The sequence below is a fragment of the Macrotis lagotis genome, chromosome 4 (assembly GCF_037893015.1).
Source record: "Macrotis lagotis isolate mMagLag1 chromosome 4, bilby.v1.9.chrom.fasta, whole genome shotgun sequence".
Classification (NCBI taxonomy): domain Eukaryota; kingdom Metazoa; phylum Chordata; class Mammalia; order Peramelemorphia; family Peramelidae; genus Macrotis; species Macrotis lagotis.
The window spans coordinates 255,495,486-255,507,928 of NC_133661.1; the positions used below are offsets into that span (position 1 = coordinate 255,495,486).

Below are 12,443 nucleotides of genomic sequence, written 5' to 3' on the forward strand. Positions count from 1 at the left end.
TAAAATGCCTTCTTTATTCCATTGGAGGAGGAAAACTAGATATACACCTTGGGCCTAGTCTAAGACTGAGATACTTAACCCAGTGAGGTTGTTTTGATACATATAGAGGTAACTACACAAAGAACAGCAGTGAGGTGTAACAGCTAAGATGAGGTGGAAAGGCAACAATATGGGAAGTTAGTCTAGTGACAAAAAGTCTATTCATAGCAGGGTTTCATGACTGGAGTACTTGCCCAAGTTGAACCAATTCTATGTTTTAGAAGCAGCAGAGTTCATCCAGAGGGTGAGCTCAAAGAAGTGTTTTATGCTAACCTCAGGGTTAGCTTTCCTGGGCCTTAATTATGAAAAACAAGTTGTCTCCTAATAATAAGAAAAGAAAGAAGAAAAGAAAGCATAGGGTCCTCTCATCAGTAAATTTTGAATGAATGGGTGAAAATCAAGAGGTCTAGTAGCCACAAGATTGGGAGATAGCATTGTATACTTGAAGCAATCTATTCTATACTGTGGATTTGAATGTAATATGCTGATGAGAAAAATGTTCTTTCCATTCTCTATTTATGCCCAACTTCATAATCAGGAAACAAGCAGCTAAAATGTAATCACTGAAAGATAATCAGTAAATTCAGAGATTGTGTCATGCCTTGAAAGCAAAAGTAAACTGTAATAAAAGTAGGGATATAATTACAAAAAAAACGAAACAAACTCAAACCTCAAACCAAAACTAGTGGAGTGTTCCACATGGAGTTTTTTTTTGGGGGGGGGGAAGATAAATGGAGAATAATTGATGTTATTCTCTAATGTCATGTAGTATGTCCAAATGGTAGAACATTACTACTTAACTCTATGGTCAAGAATTCAACTCTGCTTCTAAAGTTTTCAAATAGAAAGTAGGTTGCTTGAGGCATCAAGGGTGGCTTCTATCACCAGAGCAGCTTCTCTACCAGTTAAGAAATTTTTTTTTTAATAACCTCCTCATGAGCAGATAAGGAAGATTTTTAACCAAGATGACATGCTATAAGTTTTTTTCCTAACATCCAGTTAAGTTAGGTCAGTATGGTTGAAATTTTAATTGATTTTTTTTAAATAGGAAAGGATAATTTCAGTCTCTAACTGTCCCCTTTCAATTATAGTTTTTTTTTTGCCAGGTCAGCTACAAGGAGCAAGAACTGCTCCTTCCCTCACTAGGAAATTACAACCACATATAATTTTATCCAGATTTCAGAGGAATATATAAATCAATAAAGCATATTGTCTTCTTTTTTGTACTTAAAGATTTTATTTGAGTTTTACAATTTTCCCCCCTAATCTTACTTCCCTTCCCCCCCCCATAGAAGGCAATTTGCTAGTCTTTACATTGTTTCCATGGTATACATTGATCCAAATTTAATGTGATGAGAGAGAAATCATATCCTTAATGAAGAAACATAAAGTATAAGAGATAGCAAGATATCAGGCTTTTTTCCTAAATTAAAGTTAATAGTCCTTGGTCTTTGTTCAAACTCCACCGTTCTTTCTCTGGATACAGATGGTATTCTCCATTGCAGACAGCCCCAAATTGTCCCTGATTGTTGCACTGATGGAATGAGAGAGTCCATCAAGATTGATCATCACCCCCATGTTGCTGTTAGGATGTATAGTGTTTTTCAGTTCCGTTCATCTAACTCAGCATCAGTTCAAAGCATACTGTCTTTAGAAGAAAAAAAAGTCTCATGATCCTTTATCATGACATTATGTATAATTACAAGTCACATATACAAATAGAACTGGATACCCACAATCTAATTATTTAGTTCTTTTAGTGAGTGCAAAATACTCTTAAGAGAGTAGACAATTTGGTCAGCTCCAGCTCAGTTACCCTCAGCTTCCTCTAAGAACCCACATTCTTATTAGATATTTTTGAATGACCCCCTCAGAAAGAATTTGTGAGATTTGAAAGGTCAAGGGAGTCATCAGGGATCTAGTGATATGAATCCATGGCAGAGACAGCTAAGGCCACCACAGTCAAGTCAAATTAAGGATCAGTTTACCCCAAAGAACAAATTGTGAGATCCAGACTAATAGTGAACAGATGCAGTAAACTGACCTTGTCCATCTGTAATTCTGCATTCAAAAGTGAACTGGATTGAGTAAACACTTTGTAGCAACAATTTTAAAGTTTGAGTTAAATTTTGTAGAGAGCAGTGAATGCCCTTCTTTCTCTGGATACAGATGGTATTCTCTATCACAAATCCCCTAACCTTGTCCCTGATTGCTGCACTGATGGAATGAGTAAATCCATCATGGTTGATCATCACCCTATATTGTTGTTAGTGTGCAAATACTTTTTTTCCCCTGATCACAATAAAATCTGTTGATCTTTGTGATGGCCAGATACCTCTTGAACACTAAAACTAAAAACCCTAGACCTGTTACTTTCTTCTTCATCAAAAGACGTAAAACATTGTCAAATCTATGTTTTGGGACTCCTGATCGATCATTTATGGTTCCAAGGAGCCATAATCTGATAATAAAATAATCTAAGTTTATGTGATATTTTAAAAATAGAAATTATGTGAAGTACCGTAAGAATGGTATTTTAATAAGATGAACTTCCCAAATATCCCTGTGTTAAAGAAAAAGAATCATAAGTTGTCTTTCTTAGCTCAGATCAGCAATCATAGTCTTTAGATAGGTAAGTAACCTTTGAGATTATACACTCTAATTTCTCCATTTTAAATGTGAAGCCCCGGAGGTAAAATGATTTGTCCCTGGGTTCACAGATAAGAAATTGAAGAGATGGTATTTGAATCCAGGTTCCTTGACTCTGTGGCTAGTGCTTCTTTCACTACACTGTGCTCCTAATCTTAGTCAGAACCTTGGGTTTGTACTCTAAATTGGTTATTGCTTCCATATTTCCTTCACCAGTTTGCTAGGATCCCAAGCATAATCAGAAACTCTACTTTCTTACTGTGCTAGATTTAACTGCCTTCTAATGGTGATAACTGAGTACGATTCTTAAACTTTTTTGTGTCATGATAGGCCCCTTTAGCAGTTTGACAAATGAAGCCTGTGGATTCCTTCTCAGAAAGATGAAATCAAAGGAGTAAAATAAAATACAAAAGATTATTTTTAAAAATTACACCGAAATAGATATATTTTCCATTCAACTTCACAGGACCAGTGAAATACATCTACATGGCCCTTTGGTGTCTGTGGACATCAGGTAAGAACCTTTGGTATAGAGGGAGATACATAAGGAAAAATCAGTGATCTCAGGTAGTTCTCACAAAACGTTTTGACAACTCTTGTTCAAATTATTTGTCTTATTTTAAATATAAGATCCTAGAGTTTTCTTTTTTTACCTATCCTTAGAAACTTCTTGATAGGTCACTGGCTACCAGAATCTTAACAAAGAGGAAGATTTTTTTTTATTGATTGTGTATTCCTAACAGATAGGTTCAAGTTGAATTCTCACATATTAGGTTAACTGAAGGAGTAAAATATGACTCAAGCTCTTATTCAATGCCTACTCGATTATTAGCCAGGTCCCACATAATTAGTCAGGATAAATAAAAAATGAAAGTAATTTGAATAGAATAGTGAAGTAAACAAGAGGGAAAAATCAAGTTAACAAAATTATTTCCAGATTCTTATACTCAAATAACTCCAATTTGCCTATAGATTCATACTGAGTTGGGAAGGGTTTATGACTTCTTCCTAGAACAAATCCTCTGAAAACTCACGCATTGAGGCAAGACAGGGTTTGACCTTCAGTACCATCTGTAACTAGAAATCTTCTCTTGCTTATGTCCTCTTGGCTCTGACTCCTGGAAGCCTTGTTGTTTCTTGGCTCTTGCCTCTTACAGTTCCTTGGAATGGTCCAGGAACTCCCTTGCTACTGCTTTTCTAATAAACCTCAGGAAGTATTTATCTCACCATTGCAAATCTCATGTCTTGAGACACATTTCAAGGAACAACTTTGTGGAAATAATTGCTAATTAAGTAAGAACTATCCTATATTTCTTTTCTCTTTTTTTGTGATTATAAGTGACTTGCCCAAAGTCACATAACTTTTAAATATCAAGTATCTAAGGTTGAATTTGAACTCAGAAACTCCTGATTCTAAGAGTGGTGTTCTATCCACTGTGCCATCCAGCTGCCCCCTGAATTATCCTATATTTTTAATCAGTAATTGAAACCCAGAAGTTAAGAATTAGGTATGAAGCTTGACCTTTATCTTGCTTTCTTTTTAGAGAAAATAGATACCAAGTATGATGAGTGTATGAATGAGTAGAATTATCTATTTTTATGAAGATAGGAAATGTTTGACATAATTTATATGTATATTTAGAATAAAGAAGAAAGAATGTTAGGATAAGGGGAGAATAAGAATGAGGAATGGGGTGTTAAGTATATAAATTTAAACAACATATGCTTGTGTTAGGAGAAATTATGTATCTGGAGGTTGGTTTTGTGAAGGAAGGTGAATATAGCACAGTATAAATTATCCTCATGGATCATTTCCTGTAAACAGTTAAATGTCACCCTTCCATATAGGATAACTTGTTTTTCACACTGTACTTGTTCTCTCACACATACATACAGAATTATTTGACTCTTCAAATTCCCATAAGTTATAGGAAGGCTGCAATGGTAGATAGTGCAAGCATAAAGTCAACTTGTACAAATGTAGTTCTGTGTTGTGTAAAAGGAAGGAAAAAGATTTAATTTTAAAGAGAATATGGATACAGATTCCACAAGACTAAAGAGATCCAAAGCAACTTTAGTACTGACATCTTTTTTTTTTCCATTTTATGCACTTCATGTTTTATCTTCTTTTAGAACTGAAAGTTTTGATGACCAAGGTTAGTTAGAAACACAAATTAAGTCTTGAGTTCACAGGGCTAGAATGGGGCCTCCAATAAATGTTATGTGGAAGTATATATTAAAGTACATATTTGTGACCAACCAGTAACAATCTATTTGCATATGCATGTTGATTACATTTGAATTGTGGATAAGAAAAAAGTAGTTTAAAATAAATCAAAAATAGCTTAGAAAAACATTCATGGAGGCAGCTAGGTGGCACAATGAATAGAGCACCCGCCCTGGAGTCAGGAGGACTTGAGTTTGAATCCAGCCTCAGACAATAATTACGTAGCTGTGTGACCTTGGGCAAGTCACTTAATCCACTGCCTTGCAACCCCCCCCACCAAAAAAAGAAAAAGAAAAGAAAAATATATTTTAGTGTCTATTTCAGGAAGAAAATGAAATATTTTGAAAAATGTCACCAAAAAAAGAAGTAATATAAATATATTTGAATCTTCTTGACCTCCAGGATGAAACTCCTCCTACAGTTAGACAAGAATATGACTTTGGATGGATATACTTTATTTAAAAGAAAAATCATATTTCTCAATTGATACAACAATTAGTGACTAGAGCAACTTGGAACTATGAAAATAAAGTATACAAATAGCAATACACTTTGATCCAAAGATTCTACTGCTGGACTTATTTCATAAGGTTATTGATGAAAACAAAGACCCCCAAATATACCAAAATATATCTAGAAGCATTTTTTGTAGAAACAAAATATCAGGAGAAAAAGGAAATATCATTGATTAGGAAATGGCTATTCAAAATGTGGTTTATGAATGTACTGGAATATTATTGTATTATGTACAATGAAAATATGAATACAAAAAAGCATGGAAAACTTTATATTTACAAAAGAAAGAGGAGGCAAGAGCCAAGTAACATAGAATACAACAATGTAAATGGAAAACTTACTGACCATAAAACAATTTAAAATGAATGTGGTTAAATTACAAAGAATAAGCCTTGCCCTAAAGAAAAGCTATGAGAAGACAATGCTTTTCAGTTCATTTGCAGAGGTGAATGGTCCATAGGTGGAAAATTATATATACATATACATATATATATATATATATACATATATATAAATTTAGTGGTCAGTTTTGCTAATTTTTTTTCTCCTTGTTAAAAATAATTCTTTGTTATAAAGGATGACTTTCTGGTAAAAGGTAGAGGAAAGGGAAAGTTAGGTAATATAAAAGCAAAAGATGTCAATAAAATTTATTTTTAAAATATGTATATTTTGGAAAGGCAGGCACAGTAATATACTGTTAGTAAAGCTTGGGATTGGCCTAATCATTGTGGAAAGCAAACTGAAAAGCATTAAAAGTATCTACTTTTTGACCCTGTTAGCCATATACCTCAGAGGTCAATGGTTTGAAAAAACAAATTAAAGGGGGTATGGGAGGGGGATACTTTTCCCACCTCCACCCTCCCTTCCCCTGGAGTTTTCTCTTCCCCCCAGACCTGCCCAGTTCCTTTAACTGTCCCCTTACATGAGGGCCTGCTGTTTGTCCACATCCTTAGCACAAAACTTAGAGGAGTATGACAAGAACAAAGCCTTTATGCAACCAGAGATTACCTTGGTCCTTCTCTAAGTATACTGTGTACTTTCCAAGGACAAGACTTTATAGTCATCTGTAAGTCATTGATAAAAATGTTAACCAGACTAGGTGCAGTAGAGCCCCTGAAGTAGTCCTCTCAACCTATTTCCTCTAATTCCTCTCTGACCACAGTAGCTAAGTTAAAAAAAAAAAGAAGCTTTACCAAGGTCTATGTGAACCTTATCTGAGGGCAGCCTTGTGGTAAGTCAGGTTTGAGGAGCCCTTCTCCCATCTCTCCAATATTCTGGGATTTTCCAAGGAATCCAAGTTGGACTCACTAGTCTATTCTCTGACTGTTTTGAGAATCCAGACTTTTGCCCTTCTCCAGCTTCAATGCTCCTTTTCCATGATCTTTCACATTGGAGCTTCAGTACCCTGGAAAGCTTCTTCCTGAGAGGGAGAATAGAATTGGGCCCAGGACTCTTGCTGGTGCCCCACCTCTTTGTCCTCCCATTCTCAGGTCTGCAGCCCCACTTCTCCTGGGTGCCTTCTCTTCTGTTTTGATCAGACCCTCCCTTTTTGTCCCCCTCTGATGATTCTGAGCTCCAGGGCACTCCCTGAGGGCAGAGCCTGGGGAATCCATTCGTTCCTTTCACAAACTCCTCCTCCTCCTCTCCTTTTCTTGACTCCAGGAACTTCACCCAGGTGCTTCCCCATCCTGTGTTCACAGGAGTGCACCTTCTTAAGAGATGATGCTCCTCCCTCCTACCCTTGAAAAAGATAAGAAAAAAACAAACTAAAGAATAAACAAAAAGTCTTACATATAATATTTATGACAATACTTTTAAAAAAATACCGAGGAACTGGAAATATAGATCCACTGTTGATGAAGAATGGAGAAAAAAAGCTGTAATATAGGGATATAAGATTCTTGTTCCATAAGAATTAAGAAAAATATGGGAACTTATATGTACTGATAAAGGTCAAATTAAGTTGTGCCAAGAAAATACCATACATGACTATGTATAGTAAAGAATCCAAAGAAACACCAATCAAGTTTAACCCTGCCCACCAAAAAAGATGAGAATATACTTTTCTCCCTTATTTGAAGAGGCAAGGAGTTGATTAGTTTTGCTGAACTATTCCCCTCTCCCCACATTTTTAATTTGTTATAAGGGCTAGTTCTTGTGAGATAGAGTAGGAAATGATATGTTGGGAAATGAAATCAAAAGCTAATTTTATTTTATAAAAAAGAAATTTAAAGTAGAGACTAGGGTATGTTACAGAAAATTATTATAATTAAGTGTATGCTATGGTCCTGCAATAAGAGTGCTAAAACTCAGAACCAGTTGAAACTAGAGAAGAAAGTTTAAATAACAATAGTGTACAGAGTTGTAGGAGGAAGAACAAAGAAGAAAGAGGAATTAGAGTGGATGAGGATAAGTTTCAAAAGAGAAAGCAGAACACCTGGTCAATTCTAATTTTGCTTCTTCCCTACAAGAATGAAATTTGTACTAAAAATGAGAAAATAAAAATGGTTAACAGGAAATTGATATCTAAAATAAATTAATAAACAAAGGAGCCTTTAATTACTTTCACTGAATTCAAGTCACTTGACACTGATGAACTCCATTCTTGATATTTTAAAAAGAAGAGGAGTAAGATTGTTGAGCCATTAGAAGTGATACGTGAAAGGGAAGGAGGGAGGGAGGGAAGAGAAAAGGGAAAGGAACTAAACTGAACAAGTATTCTGATTTTCAAAACAGGCAAAGACAATAGTCTGCAAATTATATTTCAATGGCACTGACTTCAATTCCCAGAAAAATCCTAGAATGGATCTATTAAAAAGATGCATGAATAGCTAGAAAAGGAAATAACCAATACAAAGAGCTGCATGACTTCATCAAGAAAAGATTCCTTTCTTCTTTTGTGGGACTACAAAATAGTAGGTCAGGGGCATGTTATAGTTATGGCTTACTTGAATTTTAGCATAGAATTTGATAAAGTATATGTTACTACTTTTGCAGAATGTCAGGATATTGATTGCTATGATAATACAATTATATTCAGAATAAGTCTGTAGTGATATATTCTATGGATCTGTCCTTGGCTCTGCTCTGTGTAGCATTTTTATCAATGATTTAAAGAATAGAAGGGCTAAACAAGTTGCAAATGACATAAAATTGAGATGGTTAGCTAATCCACTAGATGGCAGAGTCAAAATTTAAAAGATTTTGACAAGTCAGAACATTAAGCTAAAATTAAGGACAAATACAAAGACTTATACTTGGGTTCAAAAAAAATAAATTTTACAAGGATTTTACAAGAAAGTGCCATTGAGCAGTGTGATATTATAGTTAAAAAGCTAATGCAATCTCGAGTTTCATTAACAGGATTAGAGCTCTGGAGTCAGAGAACATTTCAGAATCCATGTAGCACAATCCCATTCATTTTACAAATAAATAAATTCAGGGAGGTTGTAACTTACCAAAATAACACAAGTATCAAGTGTCAGAGGCAGGATTTTTTAAGTCAGATCCTCTAACTCTAGCCTCTAAAAAGATACAAGAATATACTTTTCTCCCTTCTTTGAAGAAGTAAAGAGTTGTATTGGTTAGATTTACTTTATCGTTACTAGGGAGGGCTTTTTGTGAGGTGAGTGGGCAAGGATATGTTGGGAAATAAAGCCAAAAGATATCACTTATTTTATCAAAAGAAATTTACAGTAGAGGTTCAGGTCTTTTACATTGTACTAAATTGCCTCCTCAATCAAGTAAAATAAAAATAAAATATTTCCTCCCTCAAGGAACTTATAGACAATGTTTAACTACAAAAATAAGAGCCATTACAAGACACAAAACAGTGGGAGTGCTAACCCCTTCCTATTCCACCTATTCTGCTTTGGAGTCACCATAAACACATTTGATCCTGGGAGAGCCTGGCTCTCTAAAGATAGGAATCAGGTTCATTCTCGCACTCTCTGGTTCTTTATACCCAAATTCTGTAGCCTCAAGGAAAATTCTGAAAGTTTAAGTTTGCTCAAAAGTGGAGAGTAGAAAGTTACTCAATGTACAATGTACATCAGGTATAGGATAGCTATTCAATTCCACTAAAAACACAAAAGAAATACTAAGGCACAAAATACTCAAGTGCCTGTTAAAATCTCAAGTGGTAGCAGCAGTAAATCTTGCCATTTCTGCTTTTTAATATTCCTATAAATCTCATTTTCTCCATTCACACAGCTACAACTCTAGTTCAAACCATCATCTTCACCAGTACTGGTGAAGTAGCCTTCTATCTGTCCTTCCTCCCCCTAATCTCTTTCCACTCCAATACATACTCCCTTCACTTTCTAAAGGGATTTTTCTAAAACTTATGACTGATTTTCACCTTCTTTGTCCTCTCCAACTTCCCCACCAACTCCAACAGACTGGGTGTAGGTGTGGGTGTGTGTGATAGACAATGTTAGCATGTGATTTCTCCCTCATTAAAATCTAAAGTTCTTGAGGGTTGGGCTATTTTTACCTTTTTTTTTTTTAATATACCTAGCTCTTAGCCCCCTGTTACATAGTAAAGACTTATCTTCTCATTACTATTGAGGCACCATCATTCTCCTAGTAACTCAGGTTTGCAACCTAGGTGTCATACTTGGTGTCTTTCTCTCCTTCCCATACCTAATCTGTTGCTAAATTCTGCCAATTTTACATTCATAAAATATTTCATATACTCTGGTTCTCTCCTCTGATACCTCTACAACATTAGCATGACTCTTATATCACCTTATCATGCTGTTGCAATAGATTTCTGGGTGGGGAACCCTGCCTCAAATCTCTCCTTATTCCCATTCATCTCCCAATGAGTTGTCAAAGTAATCTTTTATTTTTAAGGTTTTTTCCGAGGCAAATGGAGTTCAGTGGCTTGCCCAAGACCACACAGCTAGGTAATTATCAAGTGTCTGAGGCAGGATTTGAACTCAGGTACTCCTGACTCCAGGGCTGGTGCTCTATCCATTGCGCCACCTAGCCGCTCCAAGTAATCTTTTTTTTTAAGATTTTGAGTTTTAAAATTTTTCTCCAATTCTTGCTTACCTCCCTCCACCCCCCGCCGCCCCCCCCCCCCGAAGGCATTCTGCTAGTCTTTACATTGTTTCCATGGTATACATTGATTTAAGTTGAATGTGATGAGAGAGAAGTCATATCCTTAAGGAAGAAAAATAAAGTATAAGAAATAGCAAAATTACATAATGAGATAGCATTGTTCCCCCCCCCCCCCCCCAAAATTGAAGGTAACAGTCCTTGGTCTTTCTTCAAACATTTCTTTCTCTGGATACAGATGGTATTCTCCATTGTAGATACCCCAAAATTGTCCCTGATTGTTGCAGTGATGGAATGAGCAAGTCCATTAAGGTTGATCACCCCCATGTTGCTGTTAGGGTGTATGTTTTTCTAGTTCTGCTCATCTTGCTCAGCATCAGTTCATGCAAATCCCTCCAGGCTTCCCTGAATTCCCATCCCTCCTGGTTTCTAATAGAACAATAATGTTCCATGACATACATATACCATGATTTGTTAAGCCATCCCCCAATTGAAGGACATTCACTTAATTTCCAATTCTCAAATTTGAAATTTTTTTCCTTTTTTTTCCTACAAGGTAATGGGGCTCAGCGACTTGCCCAAAGACACCGTTAGGTAATTATTAAGTGTCTGAGGTCGAATTTGAACTCAGGTCCTCTTGACTCCAGAATCAGTGCTCTATCCACTGTGCCACCTAGCTGCCCCTAAATTTTTTTCTTTTCCCTAAAATTACATGTCAAAGCAATTTTTAACAATTGTTTTTAAATTTTGAGTTCCAGATTATATCCCTACCTCTTTCCTCTCTTCTTTCCCTAAGTCAGTAAACAATCTGATATAGGTTATACATGTACAATCATGTAAAGTATTTCCATATTAGTCATTCCATGGAGGAAGATGAGAATTAAAAAAGTGAAAAATAGTATGCTTCAGTGTACATTCAGACATCAACTCTTTCTCTAGGTGGACAGCAGTTTTCATCCAGTCTCAGTGGTATTGTCTTGGATCCTTATAATGTTAAGAACCAAGTCATTCAGTTCTTCATCAAATAAGATTGCTAAGTGTTCAATATTCTCCTGGTTTGCTCACTTCCAAAGTTAATTTTGTTTAAAAAGCATGGGTCTATGTTACCCTCCTTCTTTATCCTTCTCCCCCCATTCAAAAAACTCCAGTGGCTCTTTATCACTTTCAGGATCAAATATGAAATCCCTTGTTTTTTAAAGCTCTTTATGACCTGGTTTCCTCCTACTTTTCCAATGTTCTTCCATTTTATTCCCTTTATGTACTCTATAATCCAGTGACACTATTCTTGGAGCTTGCTGAACAAAAGACGCTACTTCTTATCTGACCTTTTCCCTTCGCTTTCCCCTGAATTCTTAAATCTTAGCTGAAATCTCTTTCTACAGGAACTCATTCCCAGCTCCTCTTAATGACAGAACTTTCTCGCAAGGATCATCTCTAATTTATCTTATATAAAAGTCGTAGGGGCAGTTTATTTTGCATGAGGGCAAGGTCTGTTTTTGCCTCTTGACTAGACTTGCTGATGGTGTCTACACATGGAAATAGGGCGTTTTCCAGACGGCCTAAGTGCTGGTTCACATTCCGCTTCCAGAACAGGGTCCGTGTCCATGGACGGGCCAAGCCAAGGTTTGGGGCGCCTCTCCGTCAACTTCTCCAAAAGGGGTGGAAGGGATGGAGAAAAGCAACGCGGATAAAACCCTCCAGAAATGTGCCTGAGGGGGCTCCTCCCCAGGGCTAAGTCCGACGCGGAGCAAATTCTCTCTTCAACGTCTTCTCTCGCAAAATGGGAACAAAACGGGGCCCCGAAGCTCGCGGGTGCGCGTCTGGCCGGGGCCGCAAAGGTCGATCCCCGTCACCTCATCTCCTTCTCCAGGGCATCGCTCAGGGGTGGAAGGCGCAGGGAAGATGGCTCGGCCTGTCCTCGCCCCCGCCCCCACTCAGCTCACGCCCT

General features: G+C 36.6%; 1 long non-coding RNA gene across 1 annotated transcript in view; it reads right to left on the reverse strand.

The window, feature by feature from the left end:
- Positions 1–12,443, reverse strand: part of LOC141520377 (uncharacterized) — a 137,936-nt gene that overhangs the window by 92,752 nt on the left and 32,741 nt on the right. The window lies entirely within an intron of this gene.